This window comes from Hyla sarda, chromosome 3 (genome assembly GCF_029499605.1).
Source record: "Hyla sarda isolate aHylSar1 chromosome 3, aHylSar1.hap1, whole genome shotgun sequence".
Lineage (NCBI taxonomy): Eukaryota > Metazoa > Chordata > Amphibia > Anura > Hylidae > Hyla > Hyla sarda.
In genome coordinates, this window is record NC_079191.1 from 36,509,835 (window position 1) to 36,530,738 (window position 20,904).

Sequence of the window (20,904 nt, forward strand, 5' to 3'; positions counted from 1 at the left end):
CTGTATATAAAGTAACAATATATCAGTGTAGATATATAAAGTGCACTAGTGCTGTATATAAAGTAACAATATATAAGTGTAGATAGATAAAGTGCACTAGTGCTGTATATAAAGTAACAATATATCAGTGTAGATAGATAAAGTGCACTAGTGCTGTATATAAAGTAACAATATATATCAGTGTAGATAAAGTGCACTAGTGCTGTATATAAAGTAACAATATATCAGTGTAGATGGATAAAGTGCATTAGTGCTGTATATAAAGTAACAATATATCAGTGTAGATAAAGTGCACTAGTGCTGTATATAAAGTAACAATATATCAGTGTAGATAGATAAAGTGCACTAGTGCTGTATATAAAGTAACAATATATAAGTGTAGATAGATAAAGTGCACTAGTGCTGTATATAAAGTAACAATATATATCAGTGTAGATAGATAAAGTGCACTGGTGCTGCATATAAAGTAACAATAGATAAGTGTAGATAGATAAAGTGCACTAGTGCTGTATATAAAGTAACAATATATAAGTGTAGATAGATAAAGTGCACTAGTGCTGTATATAAAGTAACAATATATCAGTGTAGATAGATAAAGTGCACTAGTGCTGTATATAAAGTACCGTAACAATATATAAGTGTAGATAGATAAAGTGCACTAGTGCTGTATATAAAGTAACAATATATCAGTGTAGATGGATAAAGTGCACTAGTGCTGTATATAAAGTAACAATATATCAGTGTAGATAGATAAAGTGCACTAGTGCTGTATATAAAGTAACAATATATCAGTGTAGATGGATAAAGTGCACTGGTGCTGTATATAAAGTAACAATATATCAGTGTAGATATATAAAGTGCACTAGTGCTGTATATAAAGTAACAATATATCAGTGTAGATAGATAAAGTGCACTAGTGCTGTATATAAAGTAACAATATATCAGTATAGATAAAGTGCACTAGTGCTGTATATAAAGTAACAATATATCAGTGTAGATAGATAAAGTGCACTAGTGCTGTATATAAAGTAACAATATATATCAGTGTAGATAGATAAAGTGCACTAGTGCTGTATATAAAGTAACAATATATAAGTGTAGATAGATAAAGTGCACTAGTGCTGTATATAAAGTAACAATATATATCAGTGTAGATAGATAAAGTGCACTAGTGCTGTATATAAAGTAACAATATATATCAGTGTAGATAGATAAAGTGCACTAGTGCTGTATATAAAGTAACAATATATAAGTGTAGATAGATAAAGTGCACTGGTGCTGTATATAAAGTAACAATATATAAGTGTAGATAGATAAAGTGCACTAGTGCTGTATATAAAGTAACAATATATATCAGTGTAGATAGATAAAGTGCACTGGTGCTGCATATAAAGTAACAATAGATAAGTGTAGATAGATAAAGTGCACTAGTGCTGTATATAAAGTACCATAACAATATATAAGTGTAGATAGATAAAGTGCACTAGTGCTGTATATAAAGTAACAATATATCAGTGTAGATAGATAAAGTGCACTAGTGCTGTATATAAAGTAACAATATATCAGTGTAGATAGATAAAGTGCACTAGTGCTGTATATAAAGTAACAATATATCAGTATAGATAAAGTGCACTAGTGCTGTATATAAAGTAACAATATATATCAGTGTAGATAGATAAAGTGCACTAGTGCTGTATATAAAGTAACAATATATCAGTATAGATAGATAAAGTGCACTAGTGCTGTATATAAAGTAACAATATATCAGTATAGATAAAGTGCACTAGTGCTGTATATAAAGTAACAATATATATCAGTGTAGATAGATAAAGTGCACTAGTGCTGTATATAAAGTAACAATATATCAGTGTAGATAGATAAAGTGCACTGGTGCTGTAATTGACAATAAGGGGATATAGATAAAATAATTAGAATGCACTAGTGGTACAAATGGTGAATTGTAAAACAATGAATAGTAGCAAGTTACGGATAAAAACAAGAATAAGTGAATGTAATATACAAAGACCGCAAGTAGATGATATATTGTATATAAAGAAGTTCTGTATACCTATATATGGTGGTGATGAGGAGTAGATGATCCTTATAGTTGCCCAATAGTGATATCTGGTTGCTTTTCCTATATATAGAGTTGAAAGGGCGGCACTACAAGTCAAAGAATGCCCATTAGTAATGAATGTTTCTGATAAGATGGTATAATGGTATGTAGATGTATATATGGGGTATAGGGTTTGTACATATACCTGTATTGACCTGTAGTGAGGACTGGTTAGATCTTAGCACTATTAGTAGAGTGGGATGTGATTAGCGGTAGCGGCCCTGTATATCAAGAGATACCTATTAGTGGTGCCCACTTTTGGCACTATACAAGAGTCCCCGCTTGTTGTTTGCATGAACACACCAGACCTGCACAGTGTTGCCTATAGGTTGCTTCTTGTTTTGTTTGTACTTGCGGTTTCGATGCGTTTCTGCAGCGTTTTTTTTGTTCCTGAATGCTTCTTGTGGAAAGTCCAGTTGGGGATGACGGGAGTACGCCCCGGCCGGTGGCGTCTCAGCCATATTCACCCTGCTTCGCGGTTAGCTTGATGGTTGCATTCCTTGATCCCGGACACTAGTAGAGCTAAAAAAAAAAAAAAAAAAAAAAACTAAAATTGGATCCAGCATGTCCAGTTAAAAACTTCTCCGTTTATTGAAAGTGTCCATGCATTACAGAGAAAATTGCATAGCAGCCGGAACACCAACGCGTTTCTGGCACCTTGACTCCCTCATTCATGGTTCTACCTGTAGATTGGACTTAAAGGGGTACTCCAGGGGATTAGATGTCTGATTGGGGGGGGGGGGGGTCTCACTGCTGGGGACCCCGCAATCTGCCTGCTGCACCAGGCGTTCATTTAGAGCATCAGGTGCAGCGCCAGGGGCACGTGACGTTACACCTGCTCATGACGTCACGGCCACACACCCTCAATTAAAGACTATGGAAGGGAGTGTGACGGACATCATCCCCCCCCCTTCCGTAGACTTCCATTTGAGGGTGTGTGGCTGTGACATCACGAGCAGGGCATGGCCTTGGCGTCACGAGCCTCCGCCCTGCATCGCCAGTCATCTGGAACGGAGCACCGGATGTCTGGGGTGCCGCAGCCGAGATCGGCGGGACCCCCGTGATCAGACATCTTATCTCTTATCCTTTGGATAGGGGATAAGATGTCTAGGGGCGGAGTACCCCTTTAATTTTCATGGTTACAGATTTCCTTTAAGGTTTAGAAAAGGTGGAAGGTGTGAGGAGATTCTGGGGGGGATAATATATCATACAAAGGAAAACAGGATATTATTAGTTACCACATCAGCAGAGAAGTGATGAAAACAGCGTTGCTCATGGAACATGATACATATTGTCTCCTGGATTGCAGAAAAAAGTTACATCATCTCCTTTATAATGGGACATACAGACTAGAAACTGAGTCATCTACAATAATAATATCACCAAATACAAACATTTGTAATATATATTTAGGCTAAGGTAATGAGAATAAGACACTTTGCACTAGTTACTACTATGGTGTCCCGGTACCGTATCTTATACGTTACCTGTATAGAGGTCCCCATATTCAGAGTCTTTAGGACATCGGGGTCCCTCTTGTCTAGTTTTCCCCTTGTCACCTCACACTTCGTTAATGACTATATAGCCGTTCTTATTAATATAACTGTAAATATAGGAATATATATGTATATATTTTGTTATCTACCTGTTCGCAGCGTGGCAGGACCTTCGGGTCACGTGATTAGGTGGAAACTCTATGGTTTTGCTTTAGGACCTTTGGAGGTTCCCGTGACGTATGCACCCACAGTGCACTGTAACGGTGAGTGACAGTCGTTACGGACCAATCCAAAACGGCCATCCCCTACCCATATAAGGAACCCGTACCATCTTGATTGTCCTCTTCTCCCTTGCGTTGCTGACTCTGGAAGAGATAGGACCTCCGTAGCTTACAAGACAATTTAGTAGGCCAAAGCCTTGCGGCCTAGGCCTATAGCATAGCGGATAGACTAAGCAATTCCCCGCTACTCATCGCAAGATCACTGGACCTAATTACTCCCCTAAATCCAGCGGATCTCTGCCATACAATTCTACAAAAGCTGAATTGGGCTTATCTGATCCCAACCGACTGTCAATCGCTGCTCAAGCTGTATGTAAAGAGACTCTGTTATCTGGACTGCTATTATTACTACATGCTCAGAAATTCCTCAGTAAAAGTTCCTGCAAGTTTTCAGTTGGTAGCGGTTGTGGACAATCCTTTATTTCAGCATCACCTATTGCTCTTGGGAAGGGTGGCAATAGGCCTAGCAAGAAAACAACATTTAACCCTCACCCTGGCGTCACGAGTGACAAGGGTTAACAGCGCCCTTAACTTTCCTGCACAACAACACCCTAAATACCTTACACTACCCCAAGACAGTGTCCTCTCTTCAGTCACCACACTACTGTCGTCCTACAGCCCTGGGGTCCTGGGTTCAAGTCAACATCTGCATGAAGTTTGTATGTTCTCCCTATGTTTGTGGGGGCTTCCACAAGGTTTTCCAGTTTTCCAACACACTCCAAAAACTGATACGCAATTATGGAATATAATTTGTGAACCCCATCGGTGTCAGGGTCTAATGTGACTGATGACCGTCTGTACTGCCCTGAGGAATATGTCAGCGCCATACAAATTAATTAACCCCTTAAGGACACATGACGTACTGGAACGTCATGTGTCCACTCCCGATCTATAACGCGGGGCCACGGCGTGGCCCCGCGTCATAGCGGTTCGGGCCCGGCCTCTAACAACGGCCGGGACCCGTGGCTAATAGCGCGCGGCATTGATCGCTGTGCCGCGCGCTATTAACCCTTTAGACGCGGCGTTCAAAGTTGAACGCCGCGTCTAAAGTGAAACCGAAAGCATGCCGGCTAGCTCAGTGGGCTGTTCGGGATAGCCGCGGTGAAATCGCGGCATCCCGAACAGCTGACAGGACAGGGGGAGGGCCCCTACCTGCCTCCTCGCTGTCCGATCGCCGAATGACTGCTCAGTGCCTGAGATCCAGGCATGAGCAGTCATGCGGCAGAATCATCGATCACTGGTTTCTTATGAGAAACCAGTGATCAATGTAAAAGATCAGTGTGTGCAGTGTTATAGCTCCCTATGGGACCTATAACACTGCAAAAAAAAAGTGCAAAAAAAAAGTGAATAAACATCATTTAACCCCTTCCCTATTAAAAGTTTGAATCACCCCCCTTTTCCTATAAAAGAAAAAACACAGTGTAAATAAAAATAAAAATAAACATAAATGGTATCGCCGCGTGCGGAAATGTCCGAATTATAAAAATATATCGTTAATTAAACCGCACGGTCAATGGCGTGCGCGCAAAAAAATTCCAAAGTCCAAAATAGTGCATTTTTGGTCACTTTTTATATCATGAAAAAATGAATAAAAAGCGATCAATAAGTCCTATCAATGCAAAAATGATACCGTTAAAAACTTCAGATCACGGCGCAAAAAATGAGCCCTCATACCGCCCCATACACGGAAAAATAAAAAAGTTATAGGGGTCAGAAGATGACAATTTTAAACGTATAAATTTTTCTGCATGAAGTTATGATTTTTTCCAGAAGTGCGACAAATTCAAACCTGTATAAGTAGGGTATCATTTTAATCATATGGACCTACAGAATAAATATCAGGTGTCATTTTTACCGAAAAATGTACTACGTAGAAACGGAAGCCCCCAAAAGTTACAAAATGGCGTTTTTTTTTTCAATTTTGTCTCACAATGATTTTTTTTCCCGTTTCACCGTAGATTTTTGGGCACAATGACTGACCTCATTACAAAGTAGAATTGGTGGTGCAAAAAATAAGCCATCATATGGATTTTTAGGTGCAAAATTGAAAGAGTTATGATTTTTTAAAGGCAAGGAGCAAAAAACGAAAATGCAAAAACGGAAAAACCCCCGGTCCTTAAGGGGTTTTAAAGAAATAATGACATATTTGTTACATTGGTTTTTCTTTATTGTTCCTTACTAGAGGTTTAAATGGGACTAGAAAAACTTTTACATTGCACACAAGCTATTGCAGATCAATAGTTGTTTTTAGTATGTGTCCGCACATGGTAAAATTGCGACAGTGCAGCTGATTCTCTCATTATTTCTGGCATTTTCTGTAACATAGTTCATAAGGTTGAAAAAAGACCAGAGTCCATCGAGTTCAACCTATAACTATAATAAGTCCCTACAGAGTTGATCCAGATGAAGGCAAAAAACCCTCATACTAGAGGTAAAAATTCCTTCCCGACTCCAAATATGGCATCAGAATAAATACCTGGATCAACGTTCTGTCCCTATAGATCTAGAATCCATAACCTGTAATGTTCTTACTCTCCAAAAACTGCATCCAGACCCCTTTTAAATTCTTTTACAGAGTTCCCCATGACCACCTCCTCAGGCAGAGAATTCCACAGTCTCACTGCTCTTACAGTAAAGAACCCCCGTCTGTGCTGGTGTAGAAACCTTCTTTCCTCTAGACGTAGAGGATGCCCCCTTCTTATGGATACAGTCCTGGGTATAAATAGATCATGGGAGAGATCTCTGTACGGCCCCTGATATATTTATACATAGTTATTAGGTCGCCCCTAAGCCTTCTTTTTTCTAAACTAAATAACCCTAATTCTGATAATCTTTCTGGGTACTGTAGTCCTCCCATTCCCCGTATTACCCTGGTTGCCCATCTTTGAACCCTCTCCAGCTCCACTATATATTTCTTGTACACTGGTGCCCAGTACTGTGCACAGTATTCTATGTGTGGTCTGACTAGTACTGTACACAGTATTCTATGTGTGGTCTGACTAGTGATTAGTACAGCGGTAGAATTATTTCCTTGTCATGGGCATCTATGCCCCTATTGATGCACTCCATGATTTTATTTGCCTTGGCAGCAGCTGCCCGACACTGGTCACTACAGCTAAATTTACTGTTAACTAAGACTCCCAAGTCCTTTTCCACCTCAGTCATCCCAAGTGTTCTCCCATTTAATACATAATCCCAGCCCGGATTTTTCTTCCCCATGTGCATTACCTCACATTTATCAGTGTTGAACCTCATCTGCCACTTCCCAGCCCAAACCTCCAACCTATCCAGATCCATTTGTAACAGTGCACTGTCCTCTATTGTGTTTACCGCTTTACATAGTATAGTATCATCTGGTTACTATTCAACCCCTCTACAAGGTAATTAATAAATATATTAAATAGAACAGGACCCAAGACTGACCCCTGTGGTCCCCACTAGTAACAGTCACCCAATCAGAATAAGTACCATTAATAACCACCCTCTGTTTCCTATCACTAATCCAGTTACTTACCCACTTGCACACATTCTCTCCCAGCCCCATCCTTCTTATTTTATGTACCAACCGTTTATGTGGCACCGTATGCAATGCTTTGGAAAAATCCAGATATACGACATCCAGCGATTGCCCCTGGTCCAGTCTGGAGCTCACCTCCTCATAAAAGCTGATCAGGTTAGTTTGACAGGACCGATCCCTCATAAAGCCATGCTGATATGGAGTAGACTGTAACGTCTGGAGTAGTGGATCCACTGTACCACTGTGGACAATGGTGAAAGCCGCACCAGGGAACGGAGTGTAAGGAGCCGCTGCTTTTCACCAGAGCCCGCCGCAAAGCGGGATGGACTTGCTGCGGCAGTAGGTCAGGGCAGGCGGCAAGGTTCAGAGGCCAGGAAACGTAGCAAAAGGTACTGGTACACTGGGTCAGCACTCAAGAGAAACCAATTATTGGTTCCCTGGCCCTTTAAGTCTGAGAGCCGGCGCGCGCGCCCTAGGAAGCGGGTGTGCGAGTGCCGGCAGTGAGAGAGAGGTGGAGCCGGGAATGCGGCAGGGTGAGTGTCCGCCGACCAGGAGACTGCAGGCAGAGCCCGACATGATAACAGCAGTGCCACCCGTGCCGGAGACAGCACAGGGTGGCGGGGTAGGAGTGTGCCCGTGGCCGGAATGTCTGGCCGCGGAGCAACTCAAAACAATACTCCAAAATAGTATCCCTTAGAAAACCCTCGAACAATTTACATACAACGGAGGTTAAACTAACAGGCCTATAATTCCTGGGGTCACCTTTTGACCCCTATTTAAATATTGGCACCACATTTGCCATGCGCCAGTCCTGGGGAACAGTCCCTGTTACTGTAGAGTCCCTGAATATTAAAAATAGGGGTCTGTCTATTACATTACTTAATTCCTTTAGAACATGGGGATGCCATTTGGACCTGGTGATTTGTCTGTTTTGATTATTTGTAGGCGGCACTGTACTTCTTCCTGCATTAGACAGGTGACCTGTACTGGGGAGTTTACCTTATCACACTGTATTTCACCTGGCATTTCATTTTCCTTGGTGAATACAGTGGAGAAGAATTTGTTTAATATACAGTGGTCCCTCAACATACGATGGTAATTCGTTCCAAACAACCCATCGTTTGTCAAATCCATCGTATGTTGAGGGATCCGTGCAATGTAAAGTATAGGAAGCTGTACTCACCTGTCTCCGTCGCTCCGGACCGCGTCCTCACCGCTCCCGCTGCTGTCCCAGGGGCTCCCGATGCTGTCCCACTGCTCCGGTGTCTTCTTCGCGATCCTCTGGCTTCTTCCGCATCTTCCCCATGGTCCGGGCCTCGCTTTCTGGTGACGTTATTACGCTGCTGCGCCGGCGCGGTGTGCGTAGTGACGTAATAACGACGCCGGAAAGCGAGGCCTGGACCTCGGAGAAGATGCGGAAGATGCCGGAGGATCGCGAAGTGGAACCGGAGCAGCGGGAATAGGCAAGCGAACCTGCAAGGGATGCTTAAACTGCTATCCGACAGCAGCTTAAGCATTTTGCGCTGTCGGATAGCAGTTAAGGCCCCGACATATAAAAGCATCGTATGTTGATGCTGACATCGACATGCGATGGCCTCTGAGAGGCCATCGTATGTCGATTTTATCATATGTCGGGGCCATCGCATGTCGGGGGGTTACTGTATTTGCTTTTTCTTGATCCCTGTTTATAATTTCTTCCTCATCATTTTTTAAAGGGCCAACACTTTCATTTTTAACCTTTTTGCCATTTGTGATGTCCCAGTACGGATATGTCCCTGGCTCTCCTGCAGTGTCCCCCATAATGTGAATAGGTTGTATATTAAGTGCAAAGGACCTTTGATGTGGTTCACATGATTGTTAGTCACATGATAATGTTTGTTACATGTTTAAGTCATATGTTTGTTTCCCAGAGAGCACCAGGTGACCTGTAGCTAGCCTATGGACTCCTTGCTCAGCCCCCCTTTATCAGAGGAGGGGGGGGGGTACTACAATCTCTCTCTTGTGTTTCACTTTCTGCTGAGGTGAAGTCCAGTCCAGACGTCTCAGAGCCGGTGTCCAGCACATCTGGAGGCCTCAACCTAAATTGCAGCCACAAGTCAGTAAGTCAAGTCAACTTTATCTGCTGTCATCATCTCCAGTCAAGTCAAGTCAAATCAATTGTTGTCAGCGTGACCTGCACCCATAGTCTCTCAAGTCACTGCAAGTCCCAGCAAGCTGTGAGGCCCCCTGTGTTACTGGTCATCTCTCTGCGATCCTGGCCAAACCGTATAGACTGTACCATCTGTCTACCTCAGTAAAAGCTACCGTTAACCTAATCTGGCCTTGGACTATTATTTGCCCCTGCCTAACCTAGGACTAGCGGTACTACCTTCGGGTGATTACATAGGCAAACCACACACTGGCATCACGTACACAAACGGGTTAATACCATCTACCCCTGGGCAACTCCATCTGCACCTTACACCTCACATCACACACCGTGGCTCATATTTTTATAGTTAAAGAACATTTTGGGGTTAGTTTTGCTCTCTTTGGCACTGAGTCTTTCTGTCTCTATTTTTGCAGCATTTATCAGTTTTTTACATATTTTACATTCTTCTCTATAGCTTTTTAATGCTTCTTCACTGTCGTCCTGTTTTAGTAGTTTAAATGCTTTATTTTTGTCATTTATTGCCCTCTTAACATTTTTATTCATCCATATTGGTTTTCTTTTATTTGTGACCCTTTTATTCCCATAAGGTATATATTTATTACAGTGAGAATTAAAAATATTCTTAAAAGTCTCCCATTTAGTGTCAGTATTCGTGTTTTTGAGGACAATATCCCATTTTATATTGTTAAGGGCTTCTCTGAGTTGATCAAACTTTGCCTTCCTAAAGTTCATTGTTTTTGTGGCCCCTCGAGAGATTCCCTTTTTGAAGAACAAGTTATAATGTTTTCACATTAGTTACTATGTCAGGTCTGTTGGTTAATATTAAGTCTAGTAGGGCGCCCCCTCTGGTCGGGCCCTGCACCATTTGGGACAGATAATTGTCTTTAGTTATAGTCAGAAACCTGTTTCCTTTATGAGATTCACAGGTCTCAGTCTCCCAGTTTATATCAGGATAGTTAAAGTCCCCATTATTATCACCTCATTCTGATTTGCTGCCTTGTTTATTTGCCTCAGTAATTGATCTTCTGCCTCTTCCATTATGTTTGGTGGTTTATAACAAACCACTATCAGAATTTTTTTTATTTTCATCTCCATATATTTCTACCCATAATGACTCCATATTATCGTCCCCCTCCCGTATATCCTCCCGCAGTGCGGCCTGGACTGGACATTACATAAAGACAAACTCCTCCCCCTTTTCTGTTTTGTCCGATCCTTCCTGAATAGACTATAACCCTGTATGTTGACCGCCCAGTCACAGGTATTGTCCAACCAAGTCTCTGTTATACCCACTATGTCATAATTCTCCTCAGATATCAACAACTACAGTTTGTCAGTTTTATTGGTCAGACTTCTGGCATTAGTCATCATGTAATTCAAAGGTATATGTTTTTCCTTCCTATGAAGCCTATCCCTATTAACTATTCTAACCCCTCCCTCCGCTCCACCCCCAGGTAGATTAATAAGTCCCCCCTCTCTATCTACACTATCTTCCCCCTCTATGTTGTAGGTTCCCTCCCCCCAAGTCCCTAGTTTAAACCCTCCTCCACCCTTCTGGCGATCTTCTCCCCAATCACAGCTCCACCCTCCCCATTGAGGTGCAGCCCATCCCTACGGTAGAGCCGGTATCCGACAGCGAAGTCGGCCCAGTTCTCCATGAACCCAAACCTCTCCTTCCTACACCAGCTTCTGAACCACTCCCTGATCTCCCGCTGCCTCTCTGGTGTGGCTCGTGGTACAGGTAATATTTCAGAAAATACTACCTTGGAAGTCCTTGCCTGAAGCTTGTGGCCTAAGTCCCTGAAATCATTTTTAAGGACCCTCTACCTACCTTTATGACAGATCGCCCTGTCTGTCCCCCTAATAATTGAGTCCCCCACTACCAGTACCTGTCTGGCCTGCCCTGCAATCCTCCCTCCCTTCTTACTGGAGCAGACACCCCCCTGGCGGTCAGAGGCAGAGTCCTGCTGCAGTACTGCTAGCTCTGAAACGGCATCCCCCTCATCTGCCAACCGGGCAAACTTGTTGGGGTGTGCCAGTTCAGGACTAGCCTCCCTGACACTTTTTCCCCTACCCCGTTTTCTAACTGTAACCCAGCTAACTGCCTGACTGTCCTGCACCTCTGTCCCACTATCCTCCCCCACCTCTACCCCAGAGAGTACTTGCTCAGTGTGCAGGAGACTCCTCTCCAAGTTGTCAATGCGTCTCAGTGTTGCCAGTTGCTCCTCTAGATCCAGGATCTGGGCTTCCAAACGAACAACTAGCACACATCTTACAGAACAATATGCACCCTCAAACTGCTGTTCAAGGATTGCATACATTGTGCAAGATGTACACTGGACTGCCTTTTCCAACATGTAGGCCATACTAGATTTGGGGATTGCAAAAATTAACAGTAAAAAAAACTAATATTTCAATTAAACTCCCTTAAATTTTAAGTCTCTCCCACTTTTGTACTTACACTCACTTGTATACTTCACACTCTTGTATACAGACACACAATCACTAGCTCAGACAATCACTTAGTATACTTTCTTTTATAGTTACCAGATACCCCCTCTCTCTTCCACTGCCTGAAAGTGAATACAAAAAAAAAAGTCAACATTAGCTGGGCGCAATATTTTTGGGAAATATTCATTAATAAAATAACAAGAGTTGTTAAGGTCATGCAACAATCTCTTTGTAAAGCTGACCATACATATTAGATCATTGTTTTCTAAACAGTGTGTCTCCAGCTGTTGCAAAACTACAACTCCCAGTATGCCCAGACAGCCGAAGGTTGGCGGCACACTGTTTGTGCAAACACTGTACTAGACACATGTCAGCTGAATGCTCCGATTTTGACAGGACCAGACGACAGTCTAATGTGTCTGGTGGCCATGTCAGGAGGAGACCGGTATTGGGTAGTTTTGAGTGAGCCGAGCCTCTTGAGTGTGGATTCGATATGAACTTCAGGGGGATTCGCGGTTTACTGACCTTTCAGTCATTGTCAGGACTGAGCTATGCTTTGAGCTGACAGCCGCGAGCACAGCTCAGCCCAGCAAGGAAGGAGTTAATTAGCTCTGCTGAGCAGCACTAGTTAATTCCTTGGGGGAGGGGGTGTATACATTAACAGCCATCTATATAGCTGTGTAATTAGCTGTGTAATGCACACAGTGAAGAGATAAATACTTACCATCTCATCAATGGACTTGGCCTCTTCTTGTGTAGCTCCATCCCCCTCATAAAACCATCACTAAAAAGGGGCCCAGTCCAACGAAGAGATGGTAAGTACCACTCTCTTTAATGTATACATTATACAGCCATATAGATGACTGTAAAATTTATAGCCCCCCCAAGAAGCGGATTTGCTGGCTTACTTTGACAAAAGTTAAGTTGCGCTGCACAGCTGTGCAACTTAACCCTTTCACTGCCAGTTCGTCAACTCGTTCACATGAACTAAAGACTCTAATATTGGTCTTCTGGGTAAATAAGTGGCCTCCAGAGGAGTCTAGCAATGGCATCCACCCCACTCCCTATCTTATGCACAAAGTAGGATGGGCGCCACAAAATTCTACACGAGGGGGAAATTATTGCCAAAAAAATAAAGACAAATAAGCAAAAAAAAAACAAAAAAAAAAACACAAGGCTAGCAGTTTCACAATCTTGCACACCAATTGGATCAGACAAAAACAATAAGGGAACATATTCAAAACTTTCCACGCCACTGAGTTTCTAACTTTTACTGAGTTTCTAACCAAAATATTGTCACATAACCATAACACCACAATTACAATATATGCATTTATTTATTGGATAACTATTAGTGTGGCTCCTAGGTCGTTTTCTCAGCACCTCCACCATTTTGCACTACATTTAAGCATTCTGCGTTTACCTGTTTCGTGATCCGTTTGTGTAGCGGTCTCCTCCTTACATTCATTCCACTTGCACTTTATCTTGTTAGGGTTGCTGTATTCACTTACATCCTTGAATAGGTTTAATAGTTTGTTTGGGATTTACGCACCCTTTATCTATCTTTTCCTCTTTTGTTAGTAGTATTGTCTGCGACTTCAGCTTATTTACATAGGAATCTTTCTGCGGCGCTTCATTGGCACTTTATATAGGTATTCATTTCATCAGGTGACACTCCTGCTGCTTTTTGTAGTACATCAATTTATTTATTTTTCCTCGATTTGGTTCTTTTTCTGTTTTTATTTATTTGCTTATTTAATTTATTTATTTAATTTATTTTAAACTTTTAAAGGGGTACTCCGGTGAAAACCTTTTTTCTTTTAAATCAACTGGTGCCAAAAAGATAAACATATTTGTAAATTACTTCTATTAAAAAATCTTAATCCTTCCAGTACTTATTAGCTGCTGAATGCCACAGAGGAAATTCCTTTCTTTTTGGAACACTGATGACATCATGAGCACAGTGCTCTCTGCTGACATCTCTGTCCCTTTTAGCAACCATGCATAGCAGATGTATGCTAAGGGCAGCATGGTGGCTCAGTGGTTAGCACTGCTGCCTTGCAGTGCTGGGGCCTTGGGTTCAAATCCCACTAAGGAAAACAATAAATAAAGAGTTATTATTATTATAATGACGTCAGCAAAGAGCACTGTGGTCGTGATGTCATCAGAGAGAATTCCAAAAAGAAAATAATTTCCTCTATAGTATTCAGCAGCTAATAAGTACAGGAAGGATTAAGATTTTTTAATAGAAGTAATTTACAAATCTGTTTAACTTTCTGGCACCAGTTGATTTAAAAGAAAAAAGGTTTTCACCGGAGTACCCCTTTAAGTAGTACTCTGGTGAAAAAAAAAATTTTTTCATATCAACTGGCTCCAGAAAGTTATACAGATTTGTAAATTACTTCTATTAAAAAATCTTAACCCTTCCAGCACTTATCAGCTGCTGCATGCTCCAGAGGAAGTTGAGTTGTTCTTTTCAGTCTGACCACATTGCTCTCTGCTGACACCTCTGTCCATGAGAGGAACTGTCCGGAGTAGAAGCAAATCCCCATAGCAAAACTATCCTGCTTTGGACAGTTCCTGACACGGACAGAGGTGTCAGCAGAGAGCACTGTGGTCAGGCTGAAAAGAACTACACAACCTCCTCTGTAGTATGCAGCAGCTGATAAGTACTGGAGGGATTAAGATTTTTTTTTTTTTATAGAAGTAATTTACAAACCTGTTTAACTTTCTGGCACCGGTTGATTTGAAAAAAATAAATAAAATAAAATACTTTCCAAGGAGTACCCCTTTAAAAAAAAAATGTATTTTAAATGTGTTCAATAAAGCTTATTGGTTTTGTCTGATTCAAGTGTATAAGATTGTATAATTGCCAGCGTTGTTCTCTTTTTGCTCCCTATTTAGAAGATTTTATATTGTTTGCTATAAGCTTCTCAACTCTTTTTACAGAGGTAATTTGTTACCGTATTTTTTAAAAAGCAATCTCCGGCCCCCTTGTCAATCTGTAAGGATATGTTCACACGTGCTGTATGCACTTTATTTATTTTTAATAGTTTAGGGCAGTGTTTCCCAACCAGTGTGCCTCCAGCTGTTGCAGAACTACAACTCCCAGCATGCCCGGACAGCCTTCGGCTGTCCGGGCATGCTGGGAGTTGTAGTTCTGCAATGGCTGGAGGCACACTGGTAGAGATGAGCGAACTTACAGTAAATTTGATTCGTCACGAACTTCTCGGCTCGGCAGTTGAGGATTTTCCTGCATAAATTAGTTCAGCTTTCCGGTGCTCCGGTGGGCTGGAAAAGGTGGATACAGTCCTAGGAAAGAGTCTCCTAGGAATGTATCCACCTTTTCCAGCCCACCGGAGCACCTGAAAGCTGAACTAATTTATGCAGGAAAAGTCATCAACTGCCGAGCCGAGAAGTTCGTGACGAATCAAATTTCTTGTAAGTTCGCTCATCTCTACACACTGGTTTAGGATATGGTCACACCTACTGTATAAGCTGCAGATTTTATCATAAAATAAAATCTGCAGCGTGTAAAGTACAGTACGTGTGAACATACCCCTAAGGGTGCTTTCACACCACGTTTTGTACTTACGGTTCCCGAATACGGCTGGGAGGAGGGGTGGGGGGTGGGGCTTAAATTGCGGCGCATGAACTCAGCCGTATTCGGGAACCGTATTTAATGCATGGCTATGAGCCGACCGGAGTGAACCGCAGCCTCCGGTCGGCTGCGGGTTTCGTCCGTATGCGGTTTCCCGACCGTAGGCAAAAAACGCAGTTGACCACGTTTTTTTGCCTGCGGTCGGGACACCACATACGGCCGAAAACGCAGCCGACCAGAGGCAGCGGTTCACTCCGGTCGGCTCATAGACATGCATTAAATACGGTTCCCGAATACGGCTGAGTGCTGGCACCACCATTAAGCCCCGCCCACCCCTCCTCCCAGCCGTATTCGGGAACCGTAAGTACAAAACGTGGTGTGAACATACCCCTAATAGAGATGTGGTAAGTCCAGTTCAATCCAAGCAGAAGAAGGAGGTGACGGATCATGATTTTGTTTGCCAAATTTCTGCAAGACAATTCATTTCAATAGGGAGCGGACGGCCTTGACGATTATCAAAGCGCAATTTTAGGGTAAGTGTCTCTTTAAATAGACTCTTTCCCGGCAGACTGGCTTCTCTCCAGATCTGTATCATCTTCATATCTCCTAGGTAAACATTCACCTCTCCATCTACTTTAGATCCCAGCTTGTGAAGACCATGTCACAATATATGATGTAACCCCGGCGAGAAGGAATGTGCAGGTGTTGTCATATCCTGTGTACTCCATCTATTGTACCTTCCAAAATGTGCTACCTGTGTATGATCAATAGAGATGTCATCAGTGCAAGAACAGTACAACCTATAGGATGACAAATATGCATTAAAGGGGTACTTTTTTTTATTTAAATCAACTGGTGCCAGAAAGTTAAACAGATTCGTAAATTACTTCTATTAAAAAAAAATCTTAATCCTTCCAGTACTTATTAGCTGCTGAACACTACAGAGGAAATTCTTTTCTTTTTGGAACACAGAGCTCTCTGCTGACATCTCTGTCCATATAAGGAACTGTCCAGAGCAGAATATGTTTGCTATGGGGATTTTCTTGTACTCTGGACAGTTCCTAAAATGGACAGAGAGGTCAGCAGAGAGCACTGTGGTCATGATGTCAGCAGAGAGCTCTGTGTTCCAAATAGAAAAGAATTTCCTCTGTAGTATTCGGCAGCTAATAAGTACTGGAAGGCACACTCACTCTCAGTAGTCATAAAGCGCCATTTGTTTTATTCAAGCGCAGCTTCATCTATGTGTTTCATTGATCTAACTGGGTCATGTGATCACCAGTCTGACTTCCTGTTAAATACAGAATGATATCATCACCTACCGGATCCCTTCTACTTGCACCCAGACCGCTCCCCACCCAGCTCCATCTGCTCTCTATGGGATCAGTATATATAGTAGTTAAATTACTCCCCTTCCAACTCTATCTGTATACTGCTGCTGCGTCTACAATCTCTATGGGATGGGGCTATATAGTAGTTACACATATCTCTTCCAGCTCTATCTGTATACTGCTGCTATCTTTATGGGATCAGGATATGTAGTAGTTATACACCTTCCCTCCAGCTCTATCTGTAAACTGCTATCTCTATGGGATCAGGATATATAGAAGTTTTACACCTCCTCTCCAGCTCTATCTGTATACTGCTGCTGTTATCTCTATCTGATTAGGATATATGGTAGCTATACCCCTCCAGCTCTATCTGTATACTGCTGCTGCTTTTTCTTTGGGAAAAGTATATAAAGTAGTTATACACCTCCCCTCCATATCTATCTGTATACTGCTGCTGCTATCTCTATGGGATTAGGATATATGGTAGCTATACCCCTCCAGCTCTATCTGTATACTGCTGCTGCTTTCTCTTTGGGAAAAGTATATAAAGTAGTTATACACCTCCCCTCCATATCTATCTGTATACTGCTGCTGCTATCTCTATAAGATCAGAATATATAGTAGCTAAAGAGGTAAGCAAAAGGCATACACAATAAGCTCTACATTATTTTCTAATAATAACCTATGCTGCACTATATAATCCAAAAAATAATAAAAATAAAATCCCGGAGTGCTTCTTTAATATTTTTCCAAACGGTATAGCTAAAATCCAGACATTTATTTTTTTTGCTTTAGCAAGTAACCCAAGCGCTGGGAGGAATGTTGTTTTCATATAGCTCTTAGCACGGGCCGATGAAAAACATGTGACGGGGCATCCAAAAAAAAAAAGTCAAACACACTAAATCCCTTTTGTGCCCAGTCAGGTGCATAATTTACAAAGGGCAAATATTCCCAGCAGATTCCAGACATTTCTGCTTCAAAAGCATCAGGTAAGACGGGCGAGACAGTCCTCTCTCCTCTCGCCCACTAACCTCACTAAGGGGCTGACGAAAGTGCTCAGGACTGCGATGGGATCCGAAAACTAACTATTATGTGTTCCCAAAAATACCAGTGTGTGTTTCGCTATACGTTCCTGTATTATTTTACCTACAAATCTGCAGCTGTCATCAGCTTTGGGCCATTTGCACTATTATTGTTTCAGTGATGCGATGATGTAGCACAGGGGGAATATTTTAGGTTAGTTTCCTAGACTTTTAGTAAAATTTAAAGGGGTACTCCACCCCTAGACATCTTATCCCCTATCCAAAGGATAGGGGATAAGATGTCTGATCGCGGGGGTTACGCCCGCTGGGGACCCCCGCAATATAGCATGCAGCACCCACTTGTTACTGCTCCGGAAGCGCTGGAGGGTCTGGCTCCCGACCACGGGGACGGAAGATCGTGACATCACGACTCCGCCCCCGTGTGATGTCACGCCCCGCCCCTCAATGCAAATCTATGAAAGGAGGTGGGACAGTCAGGACTCCCCCCCCCCCCCCATTTGATGTCACGCCCCGCCCCCTCAATGCAAGTCTATGGGAGGGGGCGTGAGTCCTGACGTCACGATCTTCCGTCCCCGTGGTTGGGAGCCAGACCCTCCAGCGCTTCCGGAGCAGTAACATTTGGGTGCTGCATTCTATATTGTGGGGGTCCCCAGTGGCGGTACCCCTGCGATCAGACATCTTATCCCCCTATTCTTTGGATAGGGGATAAGATGTCTAGGGGTGGAGTACCCCCTTTAAAGGGTACCTCTCATCAAAAAAACTTTTGATATATTATAGATTAATGTATGCAGAATAACTTTACAATTGCATGTTATTAAAAAATATGCTTCTTTCTATTTAATTTTCCACTTTGAAGAAATGACCACTAGGGGTCTCCCTACCAGTCCTGGCAGCAAGCATTTCAGACTCATGCTGGAGTCCTAAACACTACAAGCTGCCAGTCTGCTTTGTTCACAAAGGAGAACACTCAGAGCTGCCAGCCTGCTTTGTTCACAGCCTGTTTGGCTGTGAACAAAGCAGGCTGGCAGCTCTGAGTGTTTAGGACTCCAGCATGAGTCAGAAATGCTTGCTGACAGGACTGATCGGGAAAAACACAATAGAAAGAAGCATATTTTTCATTAACATGCTATTGGAAAGTTATTCAACATTCATTAATCTAAAATATATCAAAAGTTTATTTGATGAGAGGTACCCCTTTAAGAAGCACTGTTCCCTGCCATATCATGCACACTCACTGGGGGACCTATAAGGTAGTAAAGATTTTACCCCTGTTTGCTTGGTGTATTGTTTGCACAGTTGCTCAAAATTTACCAAAAAGTTGCAAAGGACTTGATACATTTTGCTCAATTATAGAAACCAGTGAGCTGCAGAGATTGGGATAAGCTTTGTGCTCTGGCATCTGACACATTTGTGCGTGTCCTATTAGGTGGTGTAGGTTTGCGGAAAAAAAGTAAAAGAAACAAACACATTAAATTTGCGCAAATAATAAATACAGCTCCACTTTAAAAAGTGGGGTACAGTGCACCAAACAGTAGACAACTTTGAAAGATGTTCTACCGAAAATTGCGCCCCCAAAAAAATTGCTAAATTTGCAGGGACATTTAGATTTAGAACATTGAAGTGGTGTAAAGCCAATGATAAATGACCCCCACTATCACTAGTGCTACATTTGTTTTATTCCAGCACAGCTGCGTCTATGCATTTCATTACTGTAACTTGGTCATGTGATCACCAGTCTGACTGTCCAGTTGCAATGTTTTCCAACCAGTGTGCATCCAGCTGTTGAAAAACTACAACTCCCAGCAAGCCTTCTGCGGTCTCGGCATGATGGGAATTATAGCTTTCAATCAAATCAAAACCCCTATTATGCTTTCCCTTAAAATGTAACCTGCGCCCCCTATAATACCTGCGCGCCCTATAATACCTGCGCGCCCTATAATACCTGCGCGCCCTATAATACCTGCGCGCCCTATAATACCTGCGCGCCCTATAATACCGGCGCGCCCTATAATACCGGCGCGCCCTATAATACCGGCGCGCCCTATAATACCTGCGCGCCCTATAATACCTGCGCGCCCTATAATACCGGCGTGCCCTATAATACCTGCGCGCCCTATAATACCTGCGCGCCTTATAATACCTGCGCGCCCTATAATACCTGCGCGCCCTATAATACCTGCGCGCCCTATAATACCTGCAGGATTGGATGATGAGAGGGGGCCAGTACTGATGATGTAAGAAGGGGTGATTATAAATACCCCCATCGGCCATTACTGTTAGCCATTGCTATAACAGCCTCTTGATAACACCGTTATTACGGCAAAACATGTCGGGGAAGGCATGACAGTAACTTTTTAATATCACTGTGACGGAGTGCTAATAGGGTGTACTGCATTGCCGTCTATCTGTTCTACAACAGGGAAGTCCCTGTATTGATAATATTCCACCCACACTCTGACACTCTACTGGTTTTATTATTTTCTTTTGGGAAACTTATTAATAATTATAACAATAAAGGTTACATTTTAAGGGAGTTTCAATTTGACTGATTAAGGGCCCCTTACTTGCCCTGGGGGCATATTTATTTGGTTTATGAATTGTAGTTTTGCAACAGCTGGAGGCACCCTGGTTTGGAAACACTGGCTTGATGTGTCAGAACAGTATGTCAGTCTTGGGTCAGCTGACTTCCTGTGAACCACAGGATGACATCATCACCTACCAGATCCCTCCTACTGGCTTTGAGATCCCTCCCCTTTAAACTCTATCTATATACTGCTCCCACTGCTATATCTATGGGATCCGGATATACAGTAGTTAATAGTTCACACATTGCGTTTCTTGCTGTGGATTTTCTGTTCCCAAAACTTACTGTAAAAAAGGCGCTTTTTTAGCTCAATTGTGCAAATCACAATGAAAACT

The 20,904-nt window shown here is 42.4% G+C and overlaps 1 long non-coding RNA gene across 2 annotated transcripts in view; it reads left to right on the plus strand.

The window, feature by feature from the left end:
- LOC130361280 (uncharacterized) overlaps positions 1-20,904 on the plus strand; it is a 483,683-nt gene that overhangs the window by 176,862 nt on the left and 285,917 nt on the right. The gene's annotated exons all lie outside the window — the stretch shown is intronic.